The sequence below is a fragment of the Bombina bombina genome, chromosome 3 (genome assembly GCF_027579735.1).
Source record: "Bombina bombina isolate aBomBom1 chromosome 3, aBomBom1.pri, whole genome shotgun sequence".
Taxonomy (NCBI): Eukaryota; Metazoa; Chordata; class Amphibia; order Anura; family Bombinatoridae; genus Bombina; species Bombina bombina.
Window position 1 is genome coordinate 632,833,065 of NC_069501.1, and position 22,068 is coordinate 632,855,132.

A 22,068-nucleotide genomic window follows, 5' to 3' on the forward strand; every position below is an offset into this window, starting at 1 on the left:
AAAGGGTAAAATTTTCAGCATTATCTATCCTGTTACACAAGCGTCTAGCTGATGTCCCTGAAGTTCAGTATTTTTGTCAGGCCTTAACCATAAGTAGGCCTGTGTTTAGTGAGGTCCACTCAGCCTTTCATCCTTCTGAAGTCGATAAAATGTGGTTCAAGTGGTTTCGTTTGAACCTATGCATTCCTTAGATATCAAGTTGTTATCTTGGAAGGTTTTCTTTTTGGTAGCAATTACTTCTGCTCGTAGAGTGTCTGAGTTTTCAGCATTTCAATGTGAACTCCCTTACCTTATTTCTTTTACAAAGATATGACGAGTCCACGGATTTCATCCTTACTTGTGGGATATTAACTTCCTGCTAACAGGAAGTGGCAAAGAGCACCACAGCAGAGCTGTATATATAGCCCCTCCCTTCCCCTCCACCCTCAGTCATTCTCTTTGCCTGTGTTATACTAGGAAGACATGGTAAAGTGAGGTGTTAGTTTTAGTTTCTTCTTTGGTGGTTGTCGCTGGATCATCTGTCCCAGGGGACTTGTTTCCGCAGACCCTCGTGGGTGATAGTGACAACAGATGCCAGCCTTCTGGGCTGGGGTGCAGTTTGGAATTCCCTGAAGGCTCAGGGTGTTTGGGCTCAAGTGGAGTCTCTGCTTCCAATCAATATTTTGGAACTGAGGGCAATATTCAATGCGCTTCAGGCGTGGCCTCAGTTGGCTTTGGCCAAATTAATCAGATTCCAGTCGGACAACATAACGACTGTGGCATATGTCAATCATCAGGGGGGAACAAGGAGTTCCTTAGCTATGATAGAAGTATCCAAGATAATCAGTTGGGCAGAGGGCCACTCTTGTCGTCTGTCAGCGATCTACATCCCAGGGGTAGAGAACTGGGAAGCAGATTTTCTAAGTCGACAGACTTTTCATCCGAGGGAGTGGGAACTTCACCCGGAGGTATTTGCCTCATTGATTCTCAAATGGGGCAGACTGGAATTGGATTTGATGGCATCTCGTCAGAATTCCAAGCTTCCAAGATACGTATCCTGGTCAAGGGATCCTCAGGCCGAACTGATAGATGCCTTGGCAGTACCTTGGTTGTTCAGTCTAGCTTATGTGTTTCCGCCGTTTCCTCTCCTCCCACGCGTGATTGCTGGAATCAAACAGGAGAGAGCTTCAGTGATCCTGATAGCGCCTGCGTGGCCACGCAGGACTTGGTATGCGGATCTAGTGGACATGTCCTCTCTGCCACCGTGGAAACTTCCGTTGAGACAGGACCTTCTCATTCAAGGTCCTTTCCAACATCCAAATCTAATTTCTCTGCAACTGACTTAGTGGAGATTGAACGCTTGATTTTATCGAAGCGAGGATTCTCTGATACAGTTATCAATACTTTGATACAGACTAGAAAGCCTGTCACTAGAAAAATATATCATAAGATATGGTGTAAATATCTTTATTGGTGTGAATCCAAGGGTTACTCATGGAGTAAAGTTAGGATTCCTAGGATTGGAGAAAGGGTTATCAGCAAGTTCCTTAAAGGGACAAATTTCAGCTTTGTCAATTCTGTTTCACAAACGTTTGGCAAATGTATCAGATGTTCAGTCTTTTTGTCAGGCTCTCTCTAGAATTAAGCCTGTATTTAGACCTATTACTCCTCCCTGGAGTTTGAATTTAGTTCTTCGAGTTCTGCAAGGGGTTCCGTTTGAACCTATGCATTCCATAGATATTAAACTATTATCTTGGAAAGTTTTGTTTTTGGTTGCTATTTCTTCTGCTCGAAGAGTTTCTGAGCTTTCAGCATTACAGTGCGATTCGCCTTATCTCATATTTCATTCTGATAAGGTGGTTTTACATACCAAACCTGGGTTCCTTCCTAAGGTTGTTTCGAATAAGAATATTAATCAGGAAATTGTTGTTCCTTCCTTGTGTCCTAATCTTTCTAAGAAGGAGCGTCTGTTACATAACTTGGACGTGGTTCGTGCCTTAACGTTTTACTTACAGGCAACTAAGGATTTCCGTCAATCATCTTCATTATTCATTGTTTATTCTGGAAAGCGTAGGGGTCAGAAAGCTACGGCTACCTCTCTTTTTGGCTGAGAAGTATCATCCGCCTGGCATATGAGACTGCTGGACAGCAGCCTCCTGAAAGAATTACGGCTCATTCTACTAGGGCTGTGGCTTCCACATGGGCTTTTAAAAACGATGCATCTGTTGAACAGATTTGTAAGGCTGCGACTTGGTCGTCCCTTCACACTTTTTCCAAATTTTACAAATTTTATACTTTTGCTTCTTCTGAGGCTATCTTTGGGAGAAAGGTTCTTCAAGCAGTGGTGCCTTCCGTTTAGGTTCCTGTCTTGTCCCTTCCTTTCATCCGTGTCCTATTTCTTTGGTATTGGTTTCCCACAAGTAAGGATGAAATCCGTGGACTCGTCATATCTTTGTAAAAGAAAACTAAATTTATGCTTACCTGATAAATTACTTTCTTTTACGATATGACTAGTCCACGGCCCACCCTGTTCTTTTTAATACAGTTTTTCTTTATATTTTTTTGTAAACTTCAGTCACCTCTGCACCTTTTTAGCCTTTCCTTTTCTCTTCCTATACCTTCAGCCGAATGACTGAGGGTGGAGGGGAAGGGAGGGGCTATATATACAGCTCTGTTAGCAGGAGGTTAATATCCCACAAGTAAGGATGAAATCCGTGGACTCGTCATATCGTAAAAGCAAGTAATTTATCAGGTAAGCATAAATTTAGTTTTTTTCATGCGGATAAGGTTGTCTTCTGTACGAAATTTGGATTTCTTCCCAAGGTTGTTTCTGATAGGAACATTAATCTGGAAATTGTTGTACCGTCCTTGTGTCCTAATCCTCCTTCTAAGAAGGAGAGGCTCTTACACAATTTGGATGTAGTTCGCGTTTTAAAGTTTTATTTACAGGCGACTAAGGACTTTCGTCAATCTTCCTCTTTGTTTGTGGTATTTTCAGGCAAACGTAGGGGACAGAAAGCTACGGTTGTTTCTCTTTCTTTTTGGATGCAGAGTATTATTCTTTTGGCATACGAGACTGCTGGACAGCAATAGACTCATTCTACTAGGGCTGTTGCTTCCTCATGGGCATTCAGAGCTTCTGTAGAACAGATTTGCAAGGCTACAACTTGGTCCTCTCTTCACACTTTTACAAAGTTTTACAAATTTGATATTTTTGCCTCGGCTGAGGCTGCTTTTGGGAGAAAGGTTCTTCATGCAGTGGTGCCTTCCGTTTAGGTTCCCTGTCTTGTCCCTCCCGTATCATCTGTGTACTCTAGCTTGGGTATTGGATCCCATAAGTAATAAAGATGATCCGTGGACTCATCGTGTCTTTAAGAAGAAAAGAAAATGTATGCTTACGTGATAAATTTATTTCTTCTTAGACATGAGTCCACGGCCCACCCTGTTTTTTTAGACAGGTTGTTATTTATTGTAAACTTCAGTCACCTCTGCACCTTGGCTTTTCCTTTCTCTTCCTAACTTCGGTCGAATGACTGGAGTGGGAGGGAAGGGAGGAGATATTTAACAGCTCTGCTGTGGTGCTCTTTGCCTCCTCCTGCTGACCAGGAGGTGAATATCCCACAAGTAAGGAAGATGATCTGTGGACTCATTGTGTCTAAGAAGAAATAAATGTTTGCCCCTCAATAGATTGCAGTATGGTAAATAAAGTTTTACAAGCTCTGACAGTTTAGTTTAAATAGACATGAAACTCAATTATTATTTTTCTTGATACGGATAAAGTATACCATTAGTTCTTTGTTGAAAATCATACCTAGGTAGGCTCAGGAGATGGGAGCTAGCTGATTTTTGGCTGCTCATATATGTCTCTTGTCATTGGCTTATTAGATGGGCTCAGCTAGCTCACAGTAGTGCATTGCTGCTCCTTCAACAAAGGATACAAAGAATAGAGAATGAAGCAAAATTAATAATAAAAGTAAAATGGCTGTTTAAAATTGTATGCTCTGTCTGAATCATGAAAGAAAAATGTTGGGTTTTATGTCCCTTTGAAGGGATTTTGAGAAGTCAGTTCAGGAAAAAAAATAAGAGTAAAGATCCTGATCCCATTACAAATCTTTTATTTGTTTAAAAACAAACAAAAGAAAAAAAAAACCATTTCTTGTTTATGATGGTAATAGTACCCATCATAGCATTTTTAGTTTGTAATATACACCTTAAACTGCTGCCTGTGTGCTTCTAAATAAAAAAAATAAAAAATCCTCCTTAAAGGGACATTAAACACTTTGAGATGGTAATATAAAATGATAAATCATATTTATAAAGAAACACAATTCTGCAATATACTTTAATTATTTATTTTGTCCCATTATCCTGTAATTCCTTTCTGAAATTGTGAGCTTTTCAGTTCCTATTAGAAATTGAAATGCAGAACACTGTTGTATTCCCCACAGCCATTGGCTGCACACTCTTGTGTAATATAGTGGTTTGTAGGGGGAATTTTGTTAATTAAAACCCCACAAATAATTTATCCCATAAAAAGGTCTAGAAATTCTAGAAGAAGAATCGTTATTATCTATTAAGTGACGTGGGGGGTGCTCACTGTCCGTAATGCAAAATGTATAATGAGAGTAGAGAGAGAGATTGACAAGAATTGCGAGCACTCAAAGAAAAAAATATAATCTATTATATAACATTTGTTAACTCCTTGATTGCTCCTACCAAGGTGTCGTTGCCAGCTCTATACTTTCTTATATTAATCTAAGTTTTAATGCACTTACATATTACATATATCATTTTTAATCATTAATCCTAATAAAAGTTATATTTTATATCCCTGCTGGGTCTCCTTTGTCCCTGCATGCATGGGCATGTTTATAATAGATTATATTATTTCTTTGAGCGCTCGCAATTCGTGCACACTCTTGTGACCTATTTATAACTGTCCCTAATTGGCCACAGCAGAAAAGGTAACCTAAGTTACAACATTGCAGCTCCCATTATGTTATAGATATTAAAGATTTACACTTAGTTTGTCAATATTTAAACAGCTTATGAAATGTTAAAAACTACATCTACATTTTATTCTCAGACTAATCTTTTCTTTGAATGCATCACTCTATCTAGCATTTATTTAGTGTTTTAACGTCCCTTTAATATCACTGGTTAGATTTATCAGTGCAGGCTCACAAGTTGTAAATGACATTTTTTAACATTACCATTTTGTCTTTGGAACACAAGTTTTCCATTAATTCCCTATAATCTAACCATTAGTATCTTAAAATGCAAAAGCCTTTTTTGTACTTTTCATGATGTCATTGCTAAGAAATGTTTGCCAGGGTCAGTAAGAACTTCCAATATCCTTGAGACTTCAGCATATCAACAGATCTCTCTTGATCAGCATTCTTCACATAACAAACGCATTGCTTATATAGTACTGACCACCACGTTTAGTTTATTGTAGCACAAGTGATGTTTCCAATTTCTTTTTATTTTCCAAATATATTGAACTAACTATTTTAAGAGTGTTATTAAGATATAAAATATCTCAGCAATGATGGGAATGTTTTAAGGTCCCTAATATAGACAGATTTTTGTTTTCTCTACTGTGATACTAAGGTAGTTTTAAAATTTGTATTTACATTTGAGACGTAAGCTGTTTTTCCTAACATGTATATTGCAAAAATGCTACTTTTCAAAATTGAAATGTATCCATGTGGATTCTAGTTTTGGCTGGAATGTCCCTTTAAGTTATACTAATAAAAAAGAGCAGTGAGCCTATAAACAGAAGTCTAAAGGGAGAGTCTACTCCAGAATTTTTATTTTAAAAAAGATAGATAATCCCTTTATTACCCATTCCCCAGTTTTGCATAACCAACACGGTTATATTAATGTACTTTTTACCTCTGTGATTACCTTGTATCTAAGCCTTTGCAGACTACCCCCTTATTTCAGTTCTTTTTACAGACTTGCATTTTAGCCAATCAGTGCCCTCTCATAAGTAACTCCACGGGCATGAGCACAATGTTATCTATGTGGCACACTTAAACTAATGCCCTCTAGCTTGAGAAAAACTGTCAAATGTATTAAGAGGCGACTTTCAAGGTCTTAGAAATTAGCATATGAGCCTACCTAGGTTTAGCTTTCAGGTAAGAATACCAAGAGAACAAAGCAAATTTGATGATTAAACTAAATTGGAAAGTTGTTTACAATTACATGCCCTATCTGAATCATGAAAGTTTAAACAACTTCCCATTTTACTTTTAGCATCAAATTTGCTTTGTTCTCTTGGTATTCTTTGTTGAAAGCAAAACCTAAGTAGGCTCATATTATACATTTCTTAGCCCTTAAAGGCCGCCCCTGCATTTTAACTGTTTTTCACAGCTAGACGGTGCTAATTCATGTGTGCCACAGATAACATTGTCCTCACTCCCATGGAGTTATTGATGAATCAGAACTGATTGACTAAAATTCAAGTTTGTCAAAAGAACTGAGTTAAAGGGGCAGTCTGCAGAGACTTTGAAACAAGGTAATCACAGAGGTAAAAAAAAGTGTATTAATATAACTGTGTTGGTTATGAAAAACTGGGGAATAGGTAATAAAGGGTTTATCTATCTAAACAAAAAAAATCTGGAGTAAACTGTCCATTTAATGTGTGTAATAAAAAACAATTATTTTATCAAATTTTGTCACATTCATTATTGAATATCTTTGTATATAAAAAAAAAGTATGATAAGGCGGGAAAACATGAAATAAAGAATATTTTATTGTGGGTTTGGCTTTGTCTAAATTGTTTATCGCAGTCTTTCAGGGCATAAGCCAAGAATGTATTTGTCTTGCAACCTGCATTTCCTGACCACTCCTTTTTATCACATTACTGAACCTTGTGACACAACGCACACTCACTGTATTTCACAATTGCATGAATGAGTTTTCCGCCTACACAAAGTTAATCTTTGCTTTACGTGATGTGCCACTATCCACTAAATACATATTGTGATCTTTTATGTACATTATCTGCTTTTATGCAAAATACAGTGACATTTTTCCAGTACTATAAAAGCCTTTCTGTAAAGATGTCTCCTCTATTGCAAAAAATGTGCAGTCACTAAACAAACTTTTCTTTTTTGTCTTTTTAAGAAAAGAAAAAAGACCGAAATGCTATAGTTCCAGTTAAGTTTATGGAACAAAATGCACAGATAGCTGCCTATATATAGTAGTCACAGAGTGTGACTGAAAACTGTAGCATGAAGAGAGACGCTAATGCAATTATAAAATCCCTGAACAAAATTTGTGTAAACATTTTGAGTATTTTCTTATTTCATTACCATGTCTCTAACATTGTGTATCCAAATATATATATTTACTTGAGAAACCATATAATATGATGTCTAAAATGTTTCATAATAGTGTTATATAACAAGAAGAGCTTTGTTTTCTGTAAGGATGTAATGATCTCCATTCATGAAGAAGCTTGTGCACAAGGAATTCTGGGCCATTTCATCCCTACATGTAAAGCTCATGAGATTTAATTTTCTATTAAAAATCTGTAGTAAGTTAACCAAAAAAACAACAACAACATAGTGAACATTGACTAGTTTTTATTTATTTATTTATTGCCATGGATTAGGGGCATCACACAATTTTGATCAGGTACCTTGAAATTAAAAATAAAGGTGTTATAGTTATTAAAGTAATGCAAATAATAGAACCTCCTGCTATGAAATGAGGGTGTGTTCCCAGCCAATTACAAGCTGATTCTACTGTGTTATAGAGTTCTTTATGGAAAACTTAAAGGGACATGAAGCCCAAAAATGTTCTTTCATGATTCAGATAGAGAATACACTTTTAAACAACTTTCTAATTTACTTCTATTATCTAATCTGTTTTATTATTTTGGTATCATTTGTTGAAGGAGCATCAATGCACTTCTGGTTTCTAACTGAACACATGGGTGAGCCAATGAAAATCCGTTTATATATGCAGCTACCAATCAACAGCTAAGACCTAGGTTCTCTGCTGCACATGAACTTGCCTAGATAAACATTTCATCAAAGGATAACAAGAGAAAGAAGCAAATTAAATAATAGAAGTAAATGGGAAAGTTGTTTGAAATTGTATTCTCTATCTGAATCATGAAAGAAAATTTTTGGGTTTCATGTCCCTTTAACATCCATTAAAGCAGGGTATCCAAACAAGCAAACAGGCCAGACTTTCATTATTGTTCTCTCTGGTTAATCAGGTAAATCAATTAGACTAAGTATGATTTAAACCACCTGTGTCTAATCAGGGAAATTATTAAATACTCCCTCACAGATGTAGACAATGTTACTTTAAATAGCTGAGTAACTACATAACGTGGCTGGTTTTATGATTTGCCACACAAATGTTACTATGATTTATTTTATTTATTTTTTTAAATCTGCCTCTGCTCAGGAAGTAAAAGTATTTTTTTTTCTTCCTTACATTAGTCACGGACGGTTATTATAAAAAGTGTAGTGTTTAAATATATATGCCCTTTTAAAACCGTGATGGAAAATGTGGCTGTTTCTTTCAGGACACAGGTAACTATGTACAGGCTAAAGAGTACAAAAAAGGGATAAGCCTTAAATCCTGTTTTCCCAGTGAACCTTAAAGACTGAGGTTGAGAACCATTACACAAGAATATGGAGTCCATTTAAATGTACGCTTCTCATGCCTCTGAACATGACTCAGTTGATAGAACTAACAGTATAGTTTATTTCTGTATAAAACTGGCACCAACTAGATAAGTACTGTAAGCATACTGTGACTTTGAGTAATCGGTTCTAAAGAAATAACCTCTTGACCACAAGGGAGGCCTACACGGCATAGTAAAACAATGCATTTGTCTTCGTATTTGGTACCCAGGGCTTTAAATCTGGCAGTTAACTGTTAAATATACTTAGAATATCTTTTTATGCTTGAATGATTTCCAGAAATATTTTCAATGCTTCTCTTCAAATTATTAAAACCCATGTGTTTGATTGAGCAATCAAAGCAGTTTGTAATATTATTTATGAGCCTTCATGCTGGTCATACAGCTTTTCATCTTAAAGTGCGTCATCTGTAGACTCTGTCAGTGAGAGACTGTTGAGTATTTGTTGTTCAGGTCGCCTTTCATTATTCCCTAAAGCAGTTAAGAAATGTCTTTGGTGTGTCTAAATGTAGTTGTTTCACAAAACAGTAAACAGCAGTTTATCAGAGAGTAGGCCACCTATTTGCATAAGAGTAGGAATTTATACATAGAAAATAATGCTTCTGTGTTGTATTTGTTCCTCTAATTAGAATAATATAACCATATTCAAGATAAAATATTTTTGTAAAATATTAAGAAGCGGCACTTTTTTTTGGTTACAAGTTTTATTTAATTTTTTGTATATTCAGTAGCAAAAAGAAAACTTTTGTAAAAGCCAGCTTTATTACAAAAATGTACATGAATAGTCTTATATGTTAAACAGTAATGAATGAGTGTCATTAAATTCATACATTTAAAGGGACACTAAACACAATTTTTTTTCTTTCATGATTCAGATAGAGCATGCAATTTTAAGCAACTTTCTAATTTACTCCTATTTTACATTTTTCTTTGTTCTCTTGCTATCTTTATTTTAAAAAGCAGGAATGTAAAGCTTAGTGGCCGGCCCATTTTAGGTTCAGCACCCTGGATAGAGTTTGCTTATTGGTGTCTAAATGTAGCCACCAATAAGCAAGCATAACCCAAGTTCTGAACCAAAAATGGTCTGTCTCCTAAGCTTTACATTCCTGCTTTTTAAATAAAGATAACGAGAGAACAAAGAAAATTTTCAAATAGGAGTAATTAGAAAGTTGCTTAAAGTGACAGTCGACACCAGAATTTTGGTTGTTTATAAAGATAGATAATCCCTTTATTACCCATTTCCCAGTTTTGCATAACCAACAGAGTTATATTATTATACTTTTTACCTCTTTGATTACCTTGTATCTAAGCATCTTCTGACAGCCCCCTGATCACATGACATTTTATTATTATCTATTGACTTACATTTTAGCCAATTAGTGGTGTGATCACAATGTTATCTATATGGCTCACATGAACTAGCTCTCCCCTGTTGTAAAAAGCAAATTAAAAAACATGTGATAAGAGGCGGCCTTCAAGGTTTTAGAAATGATCATATGAGCCTTCCTAGGTTTAACTTTCAACTAAGAATACCAAGAGAACTAAGCAAAATTGGTGATAAAAGTACATTGGAAAGTTGTTTAAAATTACATGCCCTATTTGAAACATGAAAGTTGTTTGTTGTTTACTTGACTGTCCCTTTACAATTGCATGCTCTATCTGAATCATGAAACAAAACATTTGGGTTTAGTATCCCTTTAAGTTATCTGTATCAGGCATTATTGATATCATTAGTGAATTCATGTAGCATAATATAGTCATATTCTCAGCCTTTGGATCACAGATCTTAAGACATAACTTCTGAAAAGTAACAGAAACATAAACAGGAGGTTAAATAAATAAAGGTTGAAATGTAAATTTATTGTAATATAAAAGTACTTTGGAATATATTCCCAACTGATGCTAATCATATGTTTGTCATTATCACAGCAAAGAAATAGATATGTCAGGGCTGGCACAAGACATAATGCTCTCTCAGTTCAAGCATGCGCACTGCCCTCCAAACTACGCCCCCACATTGCCTTACATTACCATAAAAGCCAAAATGCTGATCCTTTAACCCAGATTCCTTCTCAAGTGAGTTTAATTCTAGAAGGGCTTGGGTCCTTCTCCAAAACTTCTTAATCCCCTGTGCTCAGTAGCTGTCACATGACAACTGTATATTGGTAGTGGGGAGTGGAGAGAGAATAATGGTTTAGCTATTGGTGCTATCCTCTTCCCTCAATAATGTGCTGAGTATGGTGGCCCAACTAGACAAACTACAATATGTCGCTCAATCTTAAATCATGAGTCCATATTGCATCTGATAATCTACTCCCTGCCTCCACATTCAGATGAGGAAATAGCCACAGGAAACGTATAAATAAGGGAAGTATAACTAGGTAGCAAACCAGTATAAGATGTCGGTGCGTTCTTTAATAACAATGACTTGGGTCCACACAAACACAATAACCTTGTCAATTCATATTAAGAGTTAATAGGGTTTATAAAATAGAAATGCCTGCAGATTCCACCATCATTAGGTTAATCTGGTGCAGATTTAACTAGGTTTTCAAACACGCAAACAGTCCAAACTGACCATGTACCCGTACAGTGTTAGTAGCACTTGGGTGTCGTATGGTTTTGCTGTGTCTGTCAAGTGTTGGACTCTAGGATTATACTTTTTTTTTTTTTTTTTTTTTAAATACAGAGCTCCATAGCAAGTATAGCTTGTGAATCCTTACTAGAACAGTTTCTGACCACACTTGTATAAAACGTTTTTATCTTTTTCTTTTCCGCTGGAAATTGTTGTGCTAATAAATTGCAAGAGATGGAACTATGCTGCAGTTTTCTTAGATAAATGGTATTTCTAGAGCATTTCTGTTTTTCAGTATTTTTATTGAATTACTGGTCACATTTGTATTTAGAAATGTGTTTAACCCCTTAAGGACAAGGCCATTTTTCAATTTCTTACCCTTAAGGACCAGGGCTATTTTTATATTTCTGCGGTGTTTGTGTTTAGCTGTAATTTTTCTCTTACTCATTTACTGTACCCACACATATTCTATACCGTTTTTCTCGCCATTAAATGGACTTTCTAAAGATACCATTATTTTCATCATATCTTATAATTTACTATAAAAAAATTATAAAATATGATGAAAAAAAACACACTTTTTCTAACTTTGACCCTCACATCTACAACCACCAAAAAACACCCATGCTAAATAGTTTCTAAATTTATCCTGAGTTTAGAAATACCCAATGTTTACATGTTCTTTGCTTTTTTTGCAAGTTATAGGGCAATAAATACAAGTAGCACTTTGCTATTTCCAAACCATTTTTTTTCTTTCAAAATTAGCTATACTTAAATTGGAACACTGATATCTGTCAGGAATCCCTGAATATCCCTTGACATGTATATATATATATTTTTTGTAGACAACCAAAATATTGATCTAGGCCCATTTTGGTATATTTTATGCCACCATTTCACCGCCAAATGCGATCAAATAAATAAAATTTTTCACTTTTTCACAAACTTTTTTCACAAACTTTAGGTTTCTCACTAAAATGATTTACAAACAGCTTGTGTAATTATGGCACAAATGGTTGTAAATGCTTCCCTGGGATCCCCTTTGTTCAGAAATAGCAGACATTTATGACTTCGGCGTTACTTTTTGGTAATTAGAAGACCGCTAAATGCCGCTGCACACCACACTTGTATTGTGCCCAGCAGTGACAGGGTTAATTAGGGAGCTTGAAGCGTTAATTTTAGCTTTAGTGTAGAGATCAGCCTCCCACCTGACACATCCCACCCCCTGATCCCTCTCAAACAGCTCTCATCCCTCCCCCACCCCACAATTGTCCCCGCCATCTTAAGTACTGGCAGAAAGTCTGCCAGTACTAAAATAAAAGGCTTTTTTTTTTTTTTTTTTTTTAAATATATATTCTACTGTGTAGGATCCCCCCTTAGCCCCCAACCTCATTGATCCCCCACTAACTACTTTCCACCATTTTGGGTACTTGCAGCTGTCTGTCATTACCCACTTTTCATTTAAACGTGTTCTTTTTTTTTTTTTTTTTTCATTTAAAAAACCCCACTGTTTTCTGTAGTGTATCCTTCCCCCATCCATACCCTACCCCCTACCCCTCCCAGACCTATATTGAGAAATTATTTCCCCCCTCCTCTCCCACCCACTACCCTCTCCCACCACTTCAACATTATCTAATACTGCATTGCGGGCGCACACACGCGCACACCCTCCACCCCCGTGCGTGCTCCTGCGCACACCCGACACTCGTTTACGACTGCTGGCCGGAAGATTGCCAGCGATGGGCCGGCCACCCGCCTCCCTGCAGCTGCTCCCACCCACCAACGATCGGCACCATCGCTGGCCGATACAGAGAGGGCCACAGAGTGGCTCTCTCTGCATCAGTGTTTGGAAAAAAGGTATTGCAGTGATGCCTCAATATCGAGGCGTTACGGCAATACCTTGAAAGCGGCTAGAAGGGATCAGGATCGCTTCCAGACGCTTTAAACCCCTAACGATGTACAGGGTACGTCGTTGATCTCTAAAGACCATTTTTTGTTTGACGTACCCTGTACGACGTGTGTCATTAAAGGCACATAAAACTCCAATTTTTTATTTTATGATTCAGATAGAACATACAGATTTTAGCAACTTTCCTATGTACTTCTATTGTCAAACTTTCTTAGTTTTCTTGTTATCCTTTGTTGAAAATCCGGAATGAATGTGCACGTGTTTTCAGCAATATATGGCAGCAGTTTGGCAAAAATGTTATACATTAGCAATGTAGTACCCCAGACTTATGCACACTACCTATCTAGATATCTCTTCAACAAAGAATAACATGGGAACTAAGCGAATTTGATAATAGAAGTAAATTGGAAACTTGAATATTGAAAGAAAATGTTTCATGTCCCTTTAAGTATTCTAGCACCCTAAACAATAATTGATTTTTAACCCCTGCCTAATTTTAAAAATAAATATATTTTGAATGGAATATCTGTACAATTCTAGTTTGTTGGAAATATATATATATATATATATATATATATATATATATATATATATATATATATATATATATATATATATATAAAAAAAAAGATTTATGGGAAATTTTTAATTTTTATTTCCCTACTTCACTTTTACTGATTCTTAGTTTAGATTTAGATTTTTTTTTTCTATAGATGTGTTTTATTATTTACACTCAATAAAAGTAATATGTATGTTCTATATCTCATCATTTTAAAAATGTTTGTATAGCAGCTCTCAGATAATATCTATGATGACTGTGTCTGTTTAATAAATGAAGCCAGAAGCACCTGGGGTTTGGTTTCTCTCTAGGGTATTTCAACCAAGGGTGTGTGAGTCAGGCTATTGAAGTCTGAGGTCCATTCTGAGTCAGAGTAAATGGCATCCTGCTATTGGTGCAGCCTCAAGGAAATGGTTGGTAAAATAACATGAGAACCTTTATCAGAGCAGGAAATGACAAGTCATTAAAATACTAACCGTTGGTGCTGTTGAGATCACTGCCTGGAAAAGAGAGAGAAAAAAAAACTGTTCCAAAGTTCACAATTTCTCATAAATGTAATGATTGTCAGTATCTCCATAGTGTCATTCAATATTCTTTTTTTAGCAAAATCTATAAATGATTGAATATGTGTGTGTTTTAGTCTGTGTGTATAATATATATATATATATATATATATTTTTATATATATATATATATATATATATATATACATACTACACACACACACAGAGACCTATATATATATATATATATATATATATATATTCATTAGCAAAGATAGCATTCTATCAATATCTGAATTATAACATAAAAGTGCAAAGAGATGTAACATTTTAGATCATTTGGTTATTGGCATAACTATTGGGTTAGGGTTAGCACATCCAGAGAAGCCATGTATTACTGGGGCCTAGCTAAACACATCTGATGAGCCACAGACGAGAGGCATATGTATGTAGCAGCCAATCGCCAGCTAGCTTCTAGCTGTGCATTTCTGCTCCTACTCAAGTTATGCTTTTTAAGTAAATTGAAAAATCTGTTAAAATTGTATGTTCTATCTGAACCATAATGTTTTCATTTTAACTTTCATGTCATGTATTGCAATATTTTAGTTTTAGGCCAAGGTGTGCTTGGTCATTGGGAGCCCATTTTGTAGAGAGATAAGATATTAAATACCCTGACCCCAGTCTTCATTTATCCACATATATTTTGTTTTATAATATTAATAATTAATGGACAAATATCAGTTCTAATCCTTAAATTATATTTAGCATGAGTTTGTAATAAAGATTGGTAAAATACATATTTTTATTAAAACATTTTTATAATCTATAATATATTTTTCTTCATATTGTAATGGGAATTAAAGACACAATTGGGTTGGTTAAACAATAAAAGAAGGGGTGTGTGTATGTATGTATGTATATATATATATATATATATATATATATATATATATATATATATATATATATATATTCATACTCTCTTAAGCAGCATTTTTATTTCTATTCTTTAAATAAAATACTGAAACAGCCTTTTAGCTGCCATTGATAGCTGTGCCACAGACATTCCTAGCCAATGACAGCACAATGGCTTTTGTAGTGACCGCATAGTTGCAAGTCCGCTTCCTTTCTTAACACAACCACATGATCAACCTATATGAGGGCTAAAAGAGAATTTGTTTACTGTTACCATTTTAAACTTGGTACTTGCCAGGCCGTATTAACCTGTGGAGAGAGAGTGTGATAATTAGCAAGCAATAGGTTTATTTTTATCTCTAGAATAGCAAACTGAGGTCCATTGTTTTATGTAATATTCACACCAACAATACAGTACACTTGTGTCATAAAGATGTTTTCCCTCCAAAGCCTTTTTTAGTTTAACCTCTTTATAGCAAGCCATTTTTGAGACCTACTGCTTCAATAAGTGATTCCCCAAATACATATTATTAAAATATTATTCTTCCTTTTCATGTTTCTAATAATGTGATTAATCTATGTCACTTTCTAGTCCTTCCCTCTGTATACCACTTTCTCCTGATACAGCATTAAACATAAACCTGATAACATAATGTCAGTAGTGCTCCTTTTGCTATACAAATGCACACGCGTTATTTTACTGCTTAATACACAAATGGTGCTAATAGTACAGATTTATATTTTAGATGGGGAGTTACACATCTCATTATTTTATTAAATAATAATTAATTTTGTTAAATTTCTGATGTTTTCCAGCAGTTAGCAAACACAAAAAAATTAACTTTAGCAAAATACTCCCTGTAACACCATTAAAATATAAAGCCAGAGTAACCAGTGCCACTTTTTGTTTCTGAATATTAAAGGGACATAAAACCCCAACATTTTCATGATTTAGATAGTGTATAGAATTTTAAACAACTTTCCAATTTACTTCTACCGTAATTTTTTTTGTTTTCTTGTTATCCTTTGTTAAAAAGCAGGACGGTAAGTTCAGGAGTGTGCACATGTCTGCAGCAGTTTTGCAACAATGTTATACATTGGCAATAACACTAGATGGCAGCACTTTTTCCTGACATGTAGTGCTCAGGACATATGCACACTTACCTATCTAGATATCTTTTCAACAAAGAATAACACGAACAAAGCAAATTTGATAATATAAATAGGGGCCTAGTTATCAAGCCGTCAACCTCAAATACGCTGGAATTCCGCATCGTATTTGTGGCGAGGCTGATTCGCCTTAGTTATCAAAGGCTCGAGACCGGCAAAAGTAGAATTTTGTGACGTAAACTTCGATCCGCCGGACTCAGTCCGACACAGATCGATTCTTATGTCACTCCAGATGTTCCGCACACAAGTGCGGCACATTCTCACTACTTTTGCTAGTTATCAAAAAACTAGCAGGTACGCTCGGCACTTTTACGGCCCAGCGTACCTGGTTTTCAAAGCGCCAGCCTGGAGGCGGCGGATCCCATAGGAATCAATGGGAGTCTGACCATAGCGAAAGTACAAGTTCGCTGCTGCCAGACATCCCATTGATTTCTATGGGAACTGTCTGCACCTAACACCCTAACATGTACCCCGAGTCTAAACACCGCTAATCTGACCCCCCCTACACCGCCGCAACTAAATAAAGTTATTACCCCCTAAACCGCCGCTCCCGGAGCCCACCGCAAGCTACTCTATACATATTAACCCCTAAACTGCCGCTCCCGGAGCCCACCGCAACTATAATAAATGTATTAACCCCTAAACCGCCGCTCCCTGAACCCGCCGCAACCTATATTAAATGTATTAACCCCTATCCTGCCCCCCCTACACCGTCGCCACCTATAATACATTTATTAACCCCTAATCTGCCCCCCCTACACCGTCGCCACCTATAATAAATTTATTAACCCCTATCCTGCCCCCCACTACGCCGCCGCCACTGTAATAAAATTATTAACCCCTAAACCTAACCCTAACGCCCCCTAACTTAAATATTAATTAAATAAATCGAAATAAATTAACTCTTATTAACTAAATTAATCCTATTTAAAACTAAATACTTACCTTTAAAATAAACCCTAATATAGCTACAATATAAATAAGAATTATATTCTAGCTATCTTAGGATTTATATTTATTTGACAGGTAACTTTCAATTTATTTTAACCATGTACAATAACTATTAAATAGTTATTAACTATTTAATAGCTTACCTAGCTAAAATAAAGAGAAATGTACCTGTGAAATAAATCCTAACCTAAGTTACAATTACACCTAACACTACACTATACTTTAATAAATTATTCCTATTTAAAAATAAATACTTACCTGTAAAATAAATCATAACCTAAGTTACAATTAAACCTAACACTACACTATCATTAAATTAATTAAATAAACTACCTACAAATAACTACAATTAAATACAATTACATAAACTAACTAAAGTACAAAAAATAAAAAAAGCTAAGTTACAAAAAATAAAAAAATAAGTTACAAACATGTTAAAAATATTACAACAATTTTAAGCTACTTACACCTAATCTAAGCCCCCTAATAAAATAACAAACCCCCCCAAAATAAGAAAAATCCCTACCCTATTCTAAATTAAATAAACTTCAAAGCTCTTTTACCTTACCAGCCCTTAAAAGGGCCATTTGTGGGGGCATGCCCCAAAAAGTTCAGCTCTTTTGCCTGTAAAAGAAAAATACAACCCCCCCCCAACATTAAAACCCACCACCCACATACCCCTAATCTAACCGAAACCCCCCTTACAAAAACCTAACACTAATCCCCTGAAGATCATCCTACCTTGAGTCGTCTTCACTCAGCCGAGCCACCGATGGAACTGAAGAGGACATCCGGAGCGGAAGAAGTTAATCCTCCAAGCGGCGCTGAAGAAATCTTCCATCCGATGAAGTCATCATCCAGGCGGCGCTGAAGAGGTCTTCTATCCGGGCGAAGTCATCTTCCAAGCCGGGTCTTGAATCTTCCTTCCGCCGACGCGGAACCACCTTCTTCACCGACGGACTACGACGAATGACGGCTCCTTTAAGGGACGTCATCCAAGATGGCGTCCCCTCAATTCCGATTGGCTGATAGGATTCTATCAGCCAATCGGAATTAAGGTAGGAAAAATCTGATTGACTGATGGAATCAGCCAATCAGATTGAGCTCGCATTCTATTGGCTGTTCCGATCAGCCAATAGAATGCGAGCTCAATCTGATTGGCTGATTGGATCAGCCAATCGGATTGAACTTGAATCTGATTGGCTGATTCCATCAGCCAGATTTTCCTACCTTAATTCCGATTGGCTGATAGAATCCTATCAGCCAATCGGAATTGAGGGGACGCCATCTTGGATGACGTCCCTTAAAGGAGCCGTCATTCGTCGTAGTCCGTCGGTGAAGAAGGTGGTTCCGCGTCGGCGGAAGGAAGATTCAAGTCCCGGCTTGGAAGATGACTTCGCCCGGATAGAAGACATCTTCAGCGCCTCTTTGAAGATGACATCGGCCGGATCGAAGACTTTTCTTCAGCGCCGCCTGGATGATGACTTCATCGGATGGAAGATAGGGGTTAATAAATTTATTATAGGTGGCGACGGTGTAGGGGGGGCAGGATAGGGGTTAATAGGTTTAATACAGGTTGCGGCGGGTTCATGGAGCGGCGGTTTAGGGGTTAAACTATTTAGTTGCGGAGAGGTGCGGGATCAGCAGGATAGGGGTTAATAATTTTATAATAGAGGGCGACGGTGTAAGGGGGGCAGGATAGGGGTTACTAGGTATACTGTAGGTGGCAGCGGTGTCCGGGAGTGGCGGTTTAGGGGTTAATACATTTATAAGAGTTGCGGCAGGGTCTAGGAGCGGCGGTTTAGGGGTTAGTAACTTTATTTAGTTGCGGGGGGCTCCGGGGGCGCCAGTATAGGGGGTAGAACAGTGCAGTTTAGTGTGAGTGCTTAGTGACAGGCTAGCAATAAAGCTGGGAAAAAGCCGAAGGGCAGCGAGATCGGATGAGTGATAACTGTCACAGTCCGCTGCTCATCGCCCCGCGGCTTTTTGACAGCTTTATTTGATAACTTAGGCGAACGTATTCAAGGTCCGCGGCGGCGAAGGTAGGCGAGCTTAGGCGGGCGCATTGGGCCGGCGAAGCCAGAAAAGTAGACGGCTTGATAACTACCCCCCATAGACTGGAAAGTTGTTTAAAATTGTATGCTCCATCTGATTCATGAAAAAAATAACTTGTGTGTCATGTCCCTTTAATAGCACTCATTTACCCAGTGTTTGAAATATCTACATTTCACACATGTTCTCTGTTATCCTGCCCCTTTAGATCCTTAAATGCTATAGTTGTATAGAAATTAGAATCCATTAAAAAATGTGAATCTGTTCAAACTGACTGTAAGAAACAAAGAACCTGTTTCAAATGAAGTGTTTCAATAAGAACTCTTACATTGCCCAGCCTTTTGTGTTCAAATCTTGTCTCACCATAACAGGCTGCTTCTCAGCACACGCCTGGTCACTAGTAACCCACTTTATAGGGAAATGCTTAGTCTAGTTGTTCTTTGCCTGTTGCCTGAAGTGATGTAAATGATTCATTTGTAAAGTGCACTTGACACTGAGTAGGCCTCTACTGATGTAATCAGCTAAACATACACATTTCATGTGTAAGTTACAAACAGCTGAATTAATGACACGTTTGTTACAATGCACATTTACTAAATTATAGAACGTTTAATAAATATTAGGAATTACGTTTGTTATGTAATGTCATTTCTAAATAATATTTTTTTATAGCATATGCATTTTCAAGTACTGTCCCATTATCAGTAGAAGGTAAAGTAGCCAAAACTTAAACCTAAAACAGTCCATGCATCAAAATTGTGTATGATAATGCTTTTTCAGTAGTGACATATGAGATGTAAATCAATCTCAATAATAATGCTAACTTAATATTTTAAGACCAGCTTTTCTGGTTTAGCTAGTATTTTGGTTGAGTGTTCATACTATACTTGCTGATAGCATCTGTGCCATGAATTTCTTTTCTGTGATATACTATATCTGTGGTTTCTAACAACTAGCAAGTTCCATAACACACTATTACATGATATGCCCATTGTGTGATACTGTACGGCAAATATATATAGGATAAAGTAAATAATTTAACTGCATGTTGAGTAACTTTACTTATTCTGTCAAATCATTCTTATATTGTCTTGTCAAACAAAGGATCACTGTGAGAGGCTTTGCTCCTTCCTCCTTGTACATACTCATGAGATTTTTTGACTGATTCACTTCAACAGGAAGAAATGTGATGTGGGATGAGTGTAAAATCATGTCAAGGCAAATGTTAACTTCCACTGCCTTGAGGTATTTCTTTGTACCAAGAACAAATGTGGTTTTTGATTTAATCTATTCATAGCTATAGTATTAAATATTTAGAATTTTTGGGAAATAATTTCTTCAAATATTCAAATATTTTGATTTCCAACGCACTTAGCTAGTGGCACTCTAACTAAATTTTGATTAACTGTGCTCAATGTAAAATTTCTTCATAAATGGAAAGAGTCCACAGCTGCATTCAATATATTTGGGAATTCAGAACCTGGTCACCAGGAGGAGGCAAAGACACCCCAGCCAAAGGCTTAAATACCTCCCCCACTTCCCTCATCCCCCAGTCATTCTTTGTCTTTCATCCCAGGAGGTTGGCAGAGAAGTGTCAGAAGTTTTTGATAGTCTCTTATGGAGTTTAAAGTAGTCCTGTTAGGCTCTCAGTGAGAGCATGGGTGAAAGTTAGAGTCCGGAGATGCAGGGGAGAGTCTTTCTGCGAAACCATCCCGACTCATATTAACAGCTCCACAAGCAATCAGCATTGACGAGTTTTGCTGCCTGCTTTTCTCTCTCGAGTCCATGGCAGAAGCAACGCTACTATCTGTCACACTTGAAGGGCCGTGTTCCTGTTCCACGGCGTAGATTCCGGTAAGATCGTTTAATTTTACTTTCATCATGGATGTATTGTAATTTACTACTGTTTATCCGAGAGGGGCTACAACCTTTCGGGGATAACTTTAACATAGGGTCTCAGTGAGGCTCCTTTTTGTATCTCGGAATCAACGGTTAATATCTCCTGAGGGAGGTTATTGAACAGGGGGGTTTATAATCATGTTTATGTGAATTCTGTCTGCTACTGTGTATTGTTGCTTTGACTCATGGCTATTTTGGAACATAACGGCCTATGTCTAGTGACGCAGCCTTTACAGTCGGGATCGCTTTTGCATGGACTGCGCGGTTTAACTTGTGACCGGGCATGGCCACATTTTGTCCCTCCATTACCACATTCCTGACCGTGTGGCGATGGAGAAATCCTGGTCCGCTGGTGTCTGGTTCCCTGGAGGTGGTGAGTGCCCCAGCCATTGGGGGTGTAAGGTGTCGTTTAGATTTTTCTTATTGTTCCATTTTTTATTCAATATCCCAGTTATGGAGGATTCTGATTTTGTGGAGACAGATGTGTCTGATTCAGACTCTACTTCTTGCGAAGAATATGAATTGGCCCGGGTGATACATGCCCATCAGTTATGTTTCGAATGCCGTTTTAGAGTGCTCTGTTCCTCGGGATGGGGAATCAGGTGCCCACTGAGCCATCCGCCTCTGGGGATTCTATTTCCCACAAGGCGTGTCCCCTACCACCAACTCTTACTACGCATGCAGGTAACCCAAACGCTACTTATCCTTCTATGGAATTTGGCCTGTTCCCACCGAAGGTTACGACACGGTTCTGCATGGCCATATCATTGGCGCTGGCGCATCAGCACCTCCCGGGAGTGTGCTTATGAAATTGTCCGTGTTCCGTTAACCGGGGCTCATCAGGTGTTGGATCGCCTGGTCCAGTTTAGCCCTCTGGGGGAGCG

General features: G+C 37.3%; 1 protein-coding gene across 4 annotated transcripts in view; it reads left to right on the top strand.

Annotated features, from left to right (window-relative positions):
- Positions 1 to 22,068, top strand: part of VMP1 (vacuole membrane protein 1) — a 551,238-nt gene that overhangs the window by 507,917 nt on the left and 21,253 nt on the right. The window lies entirely within an intron of this gene.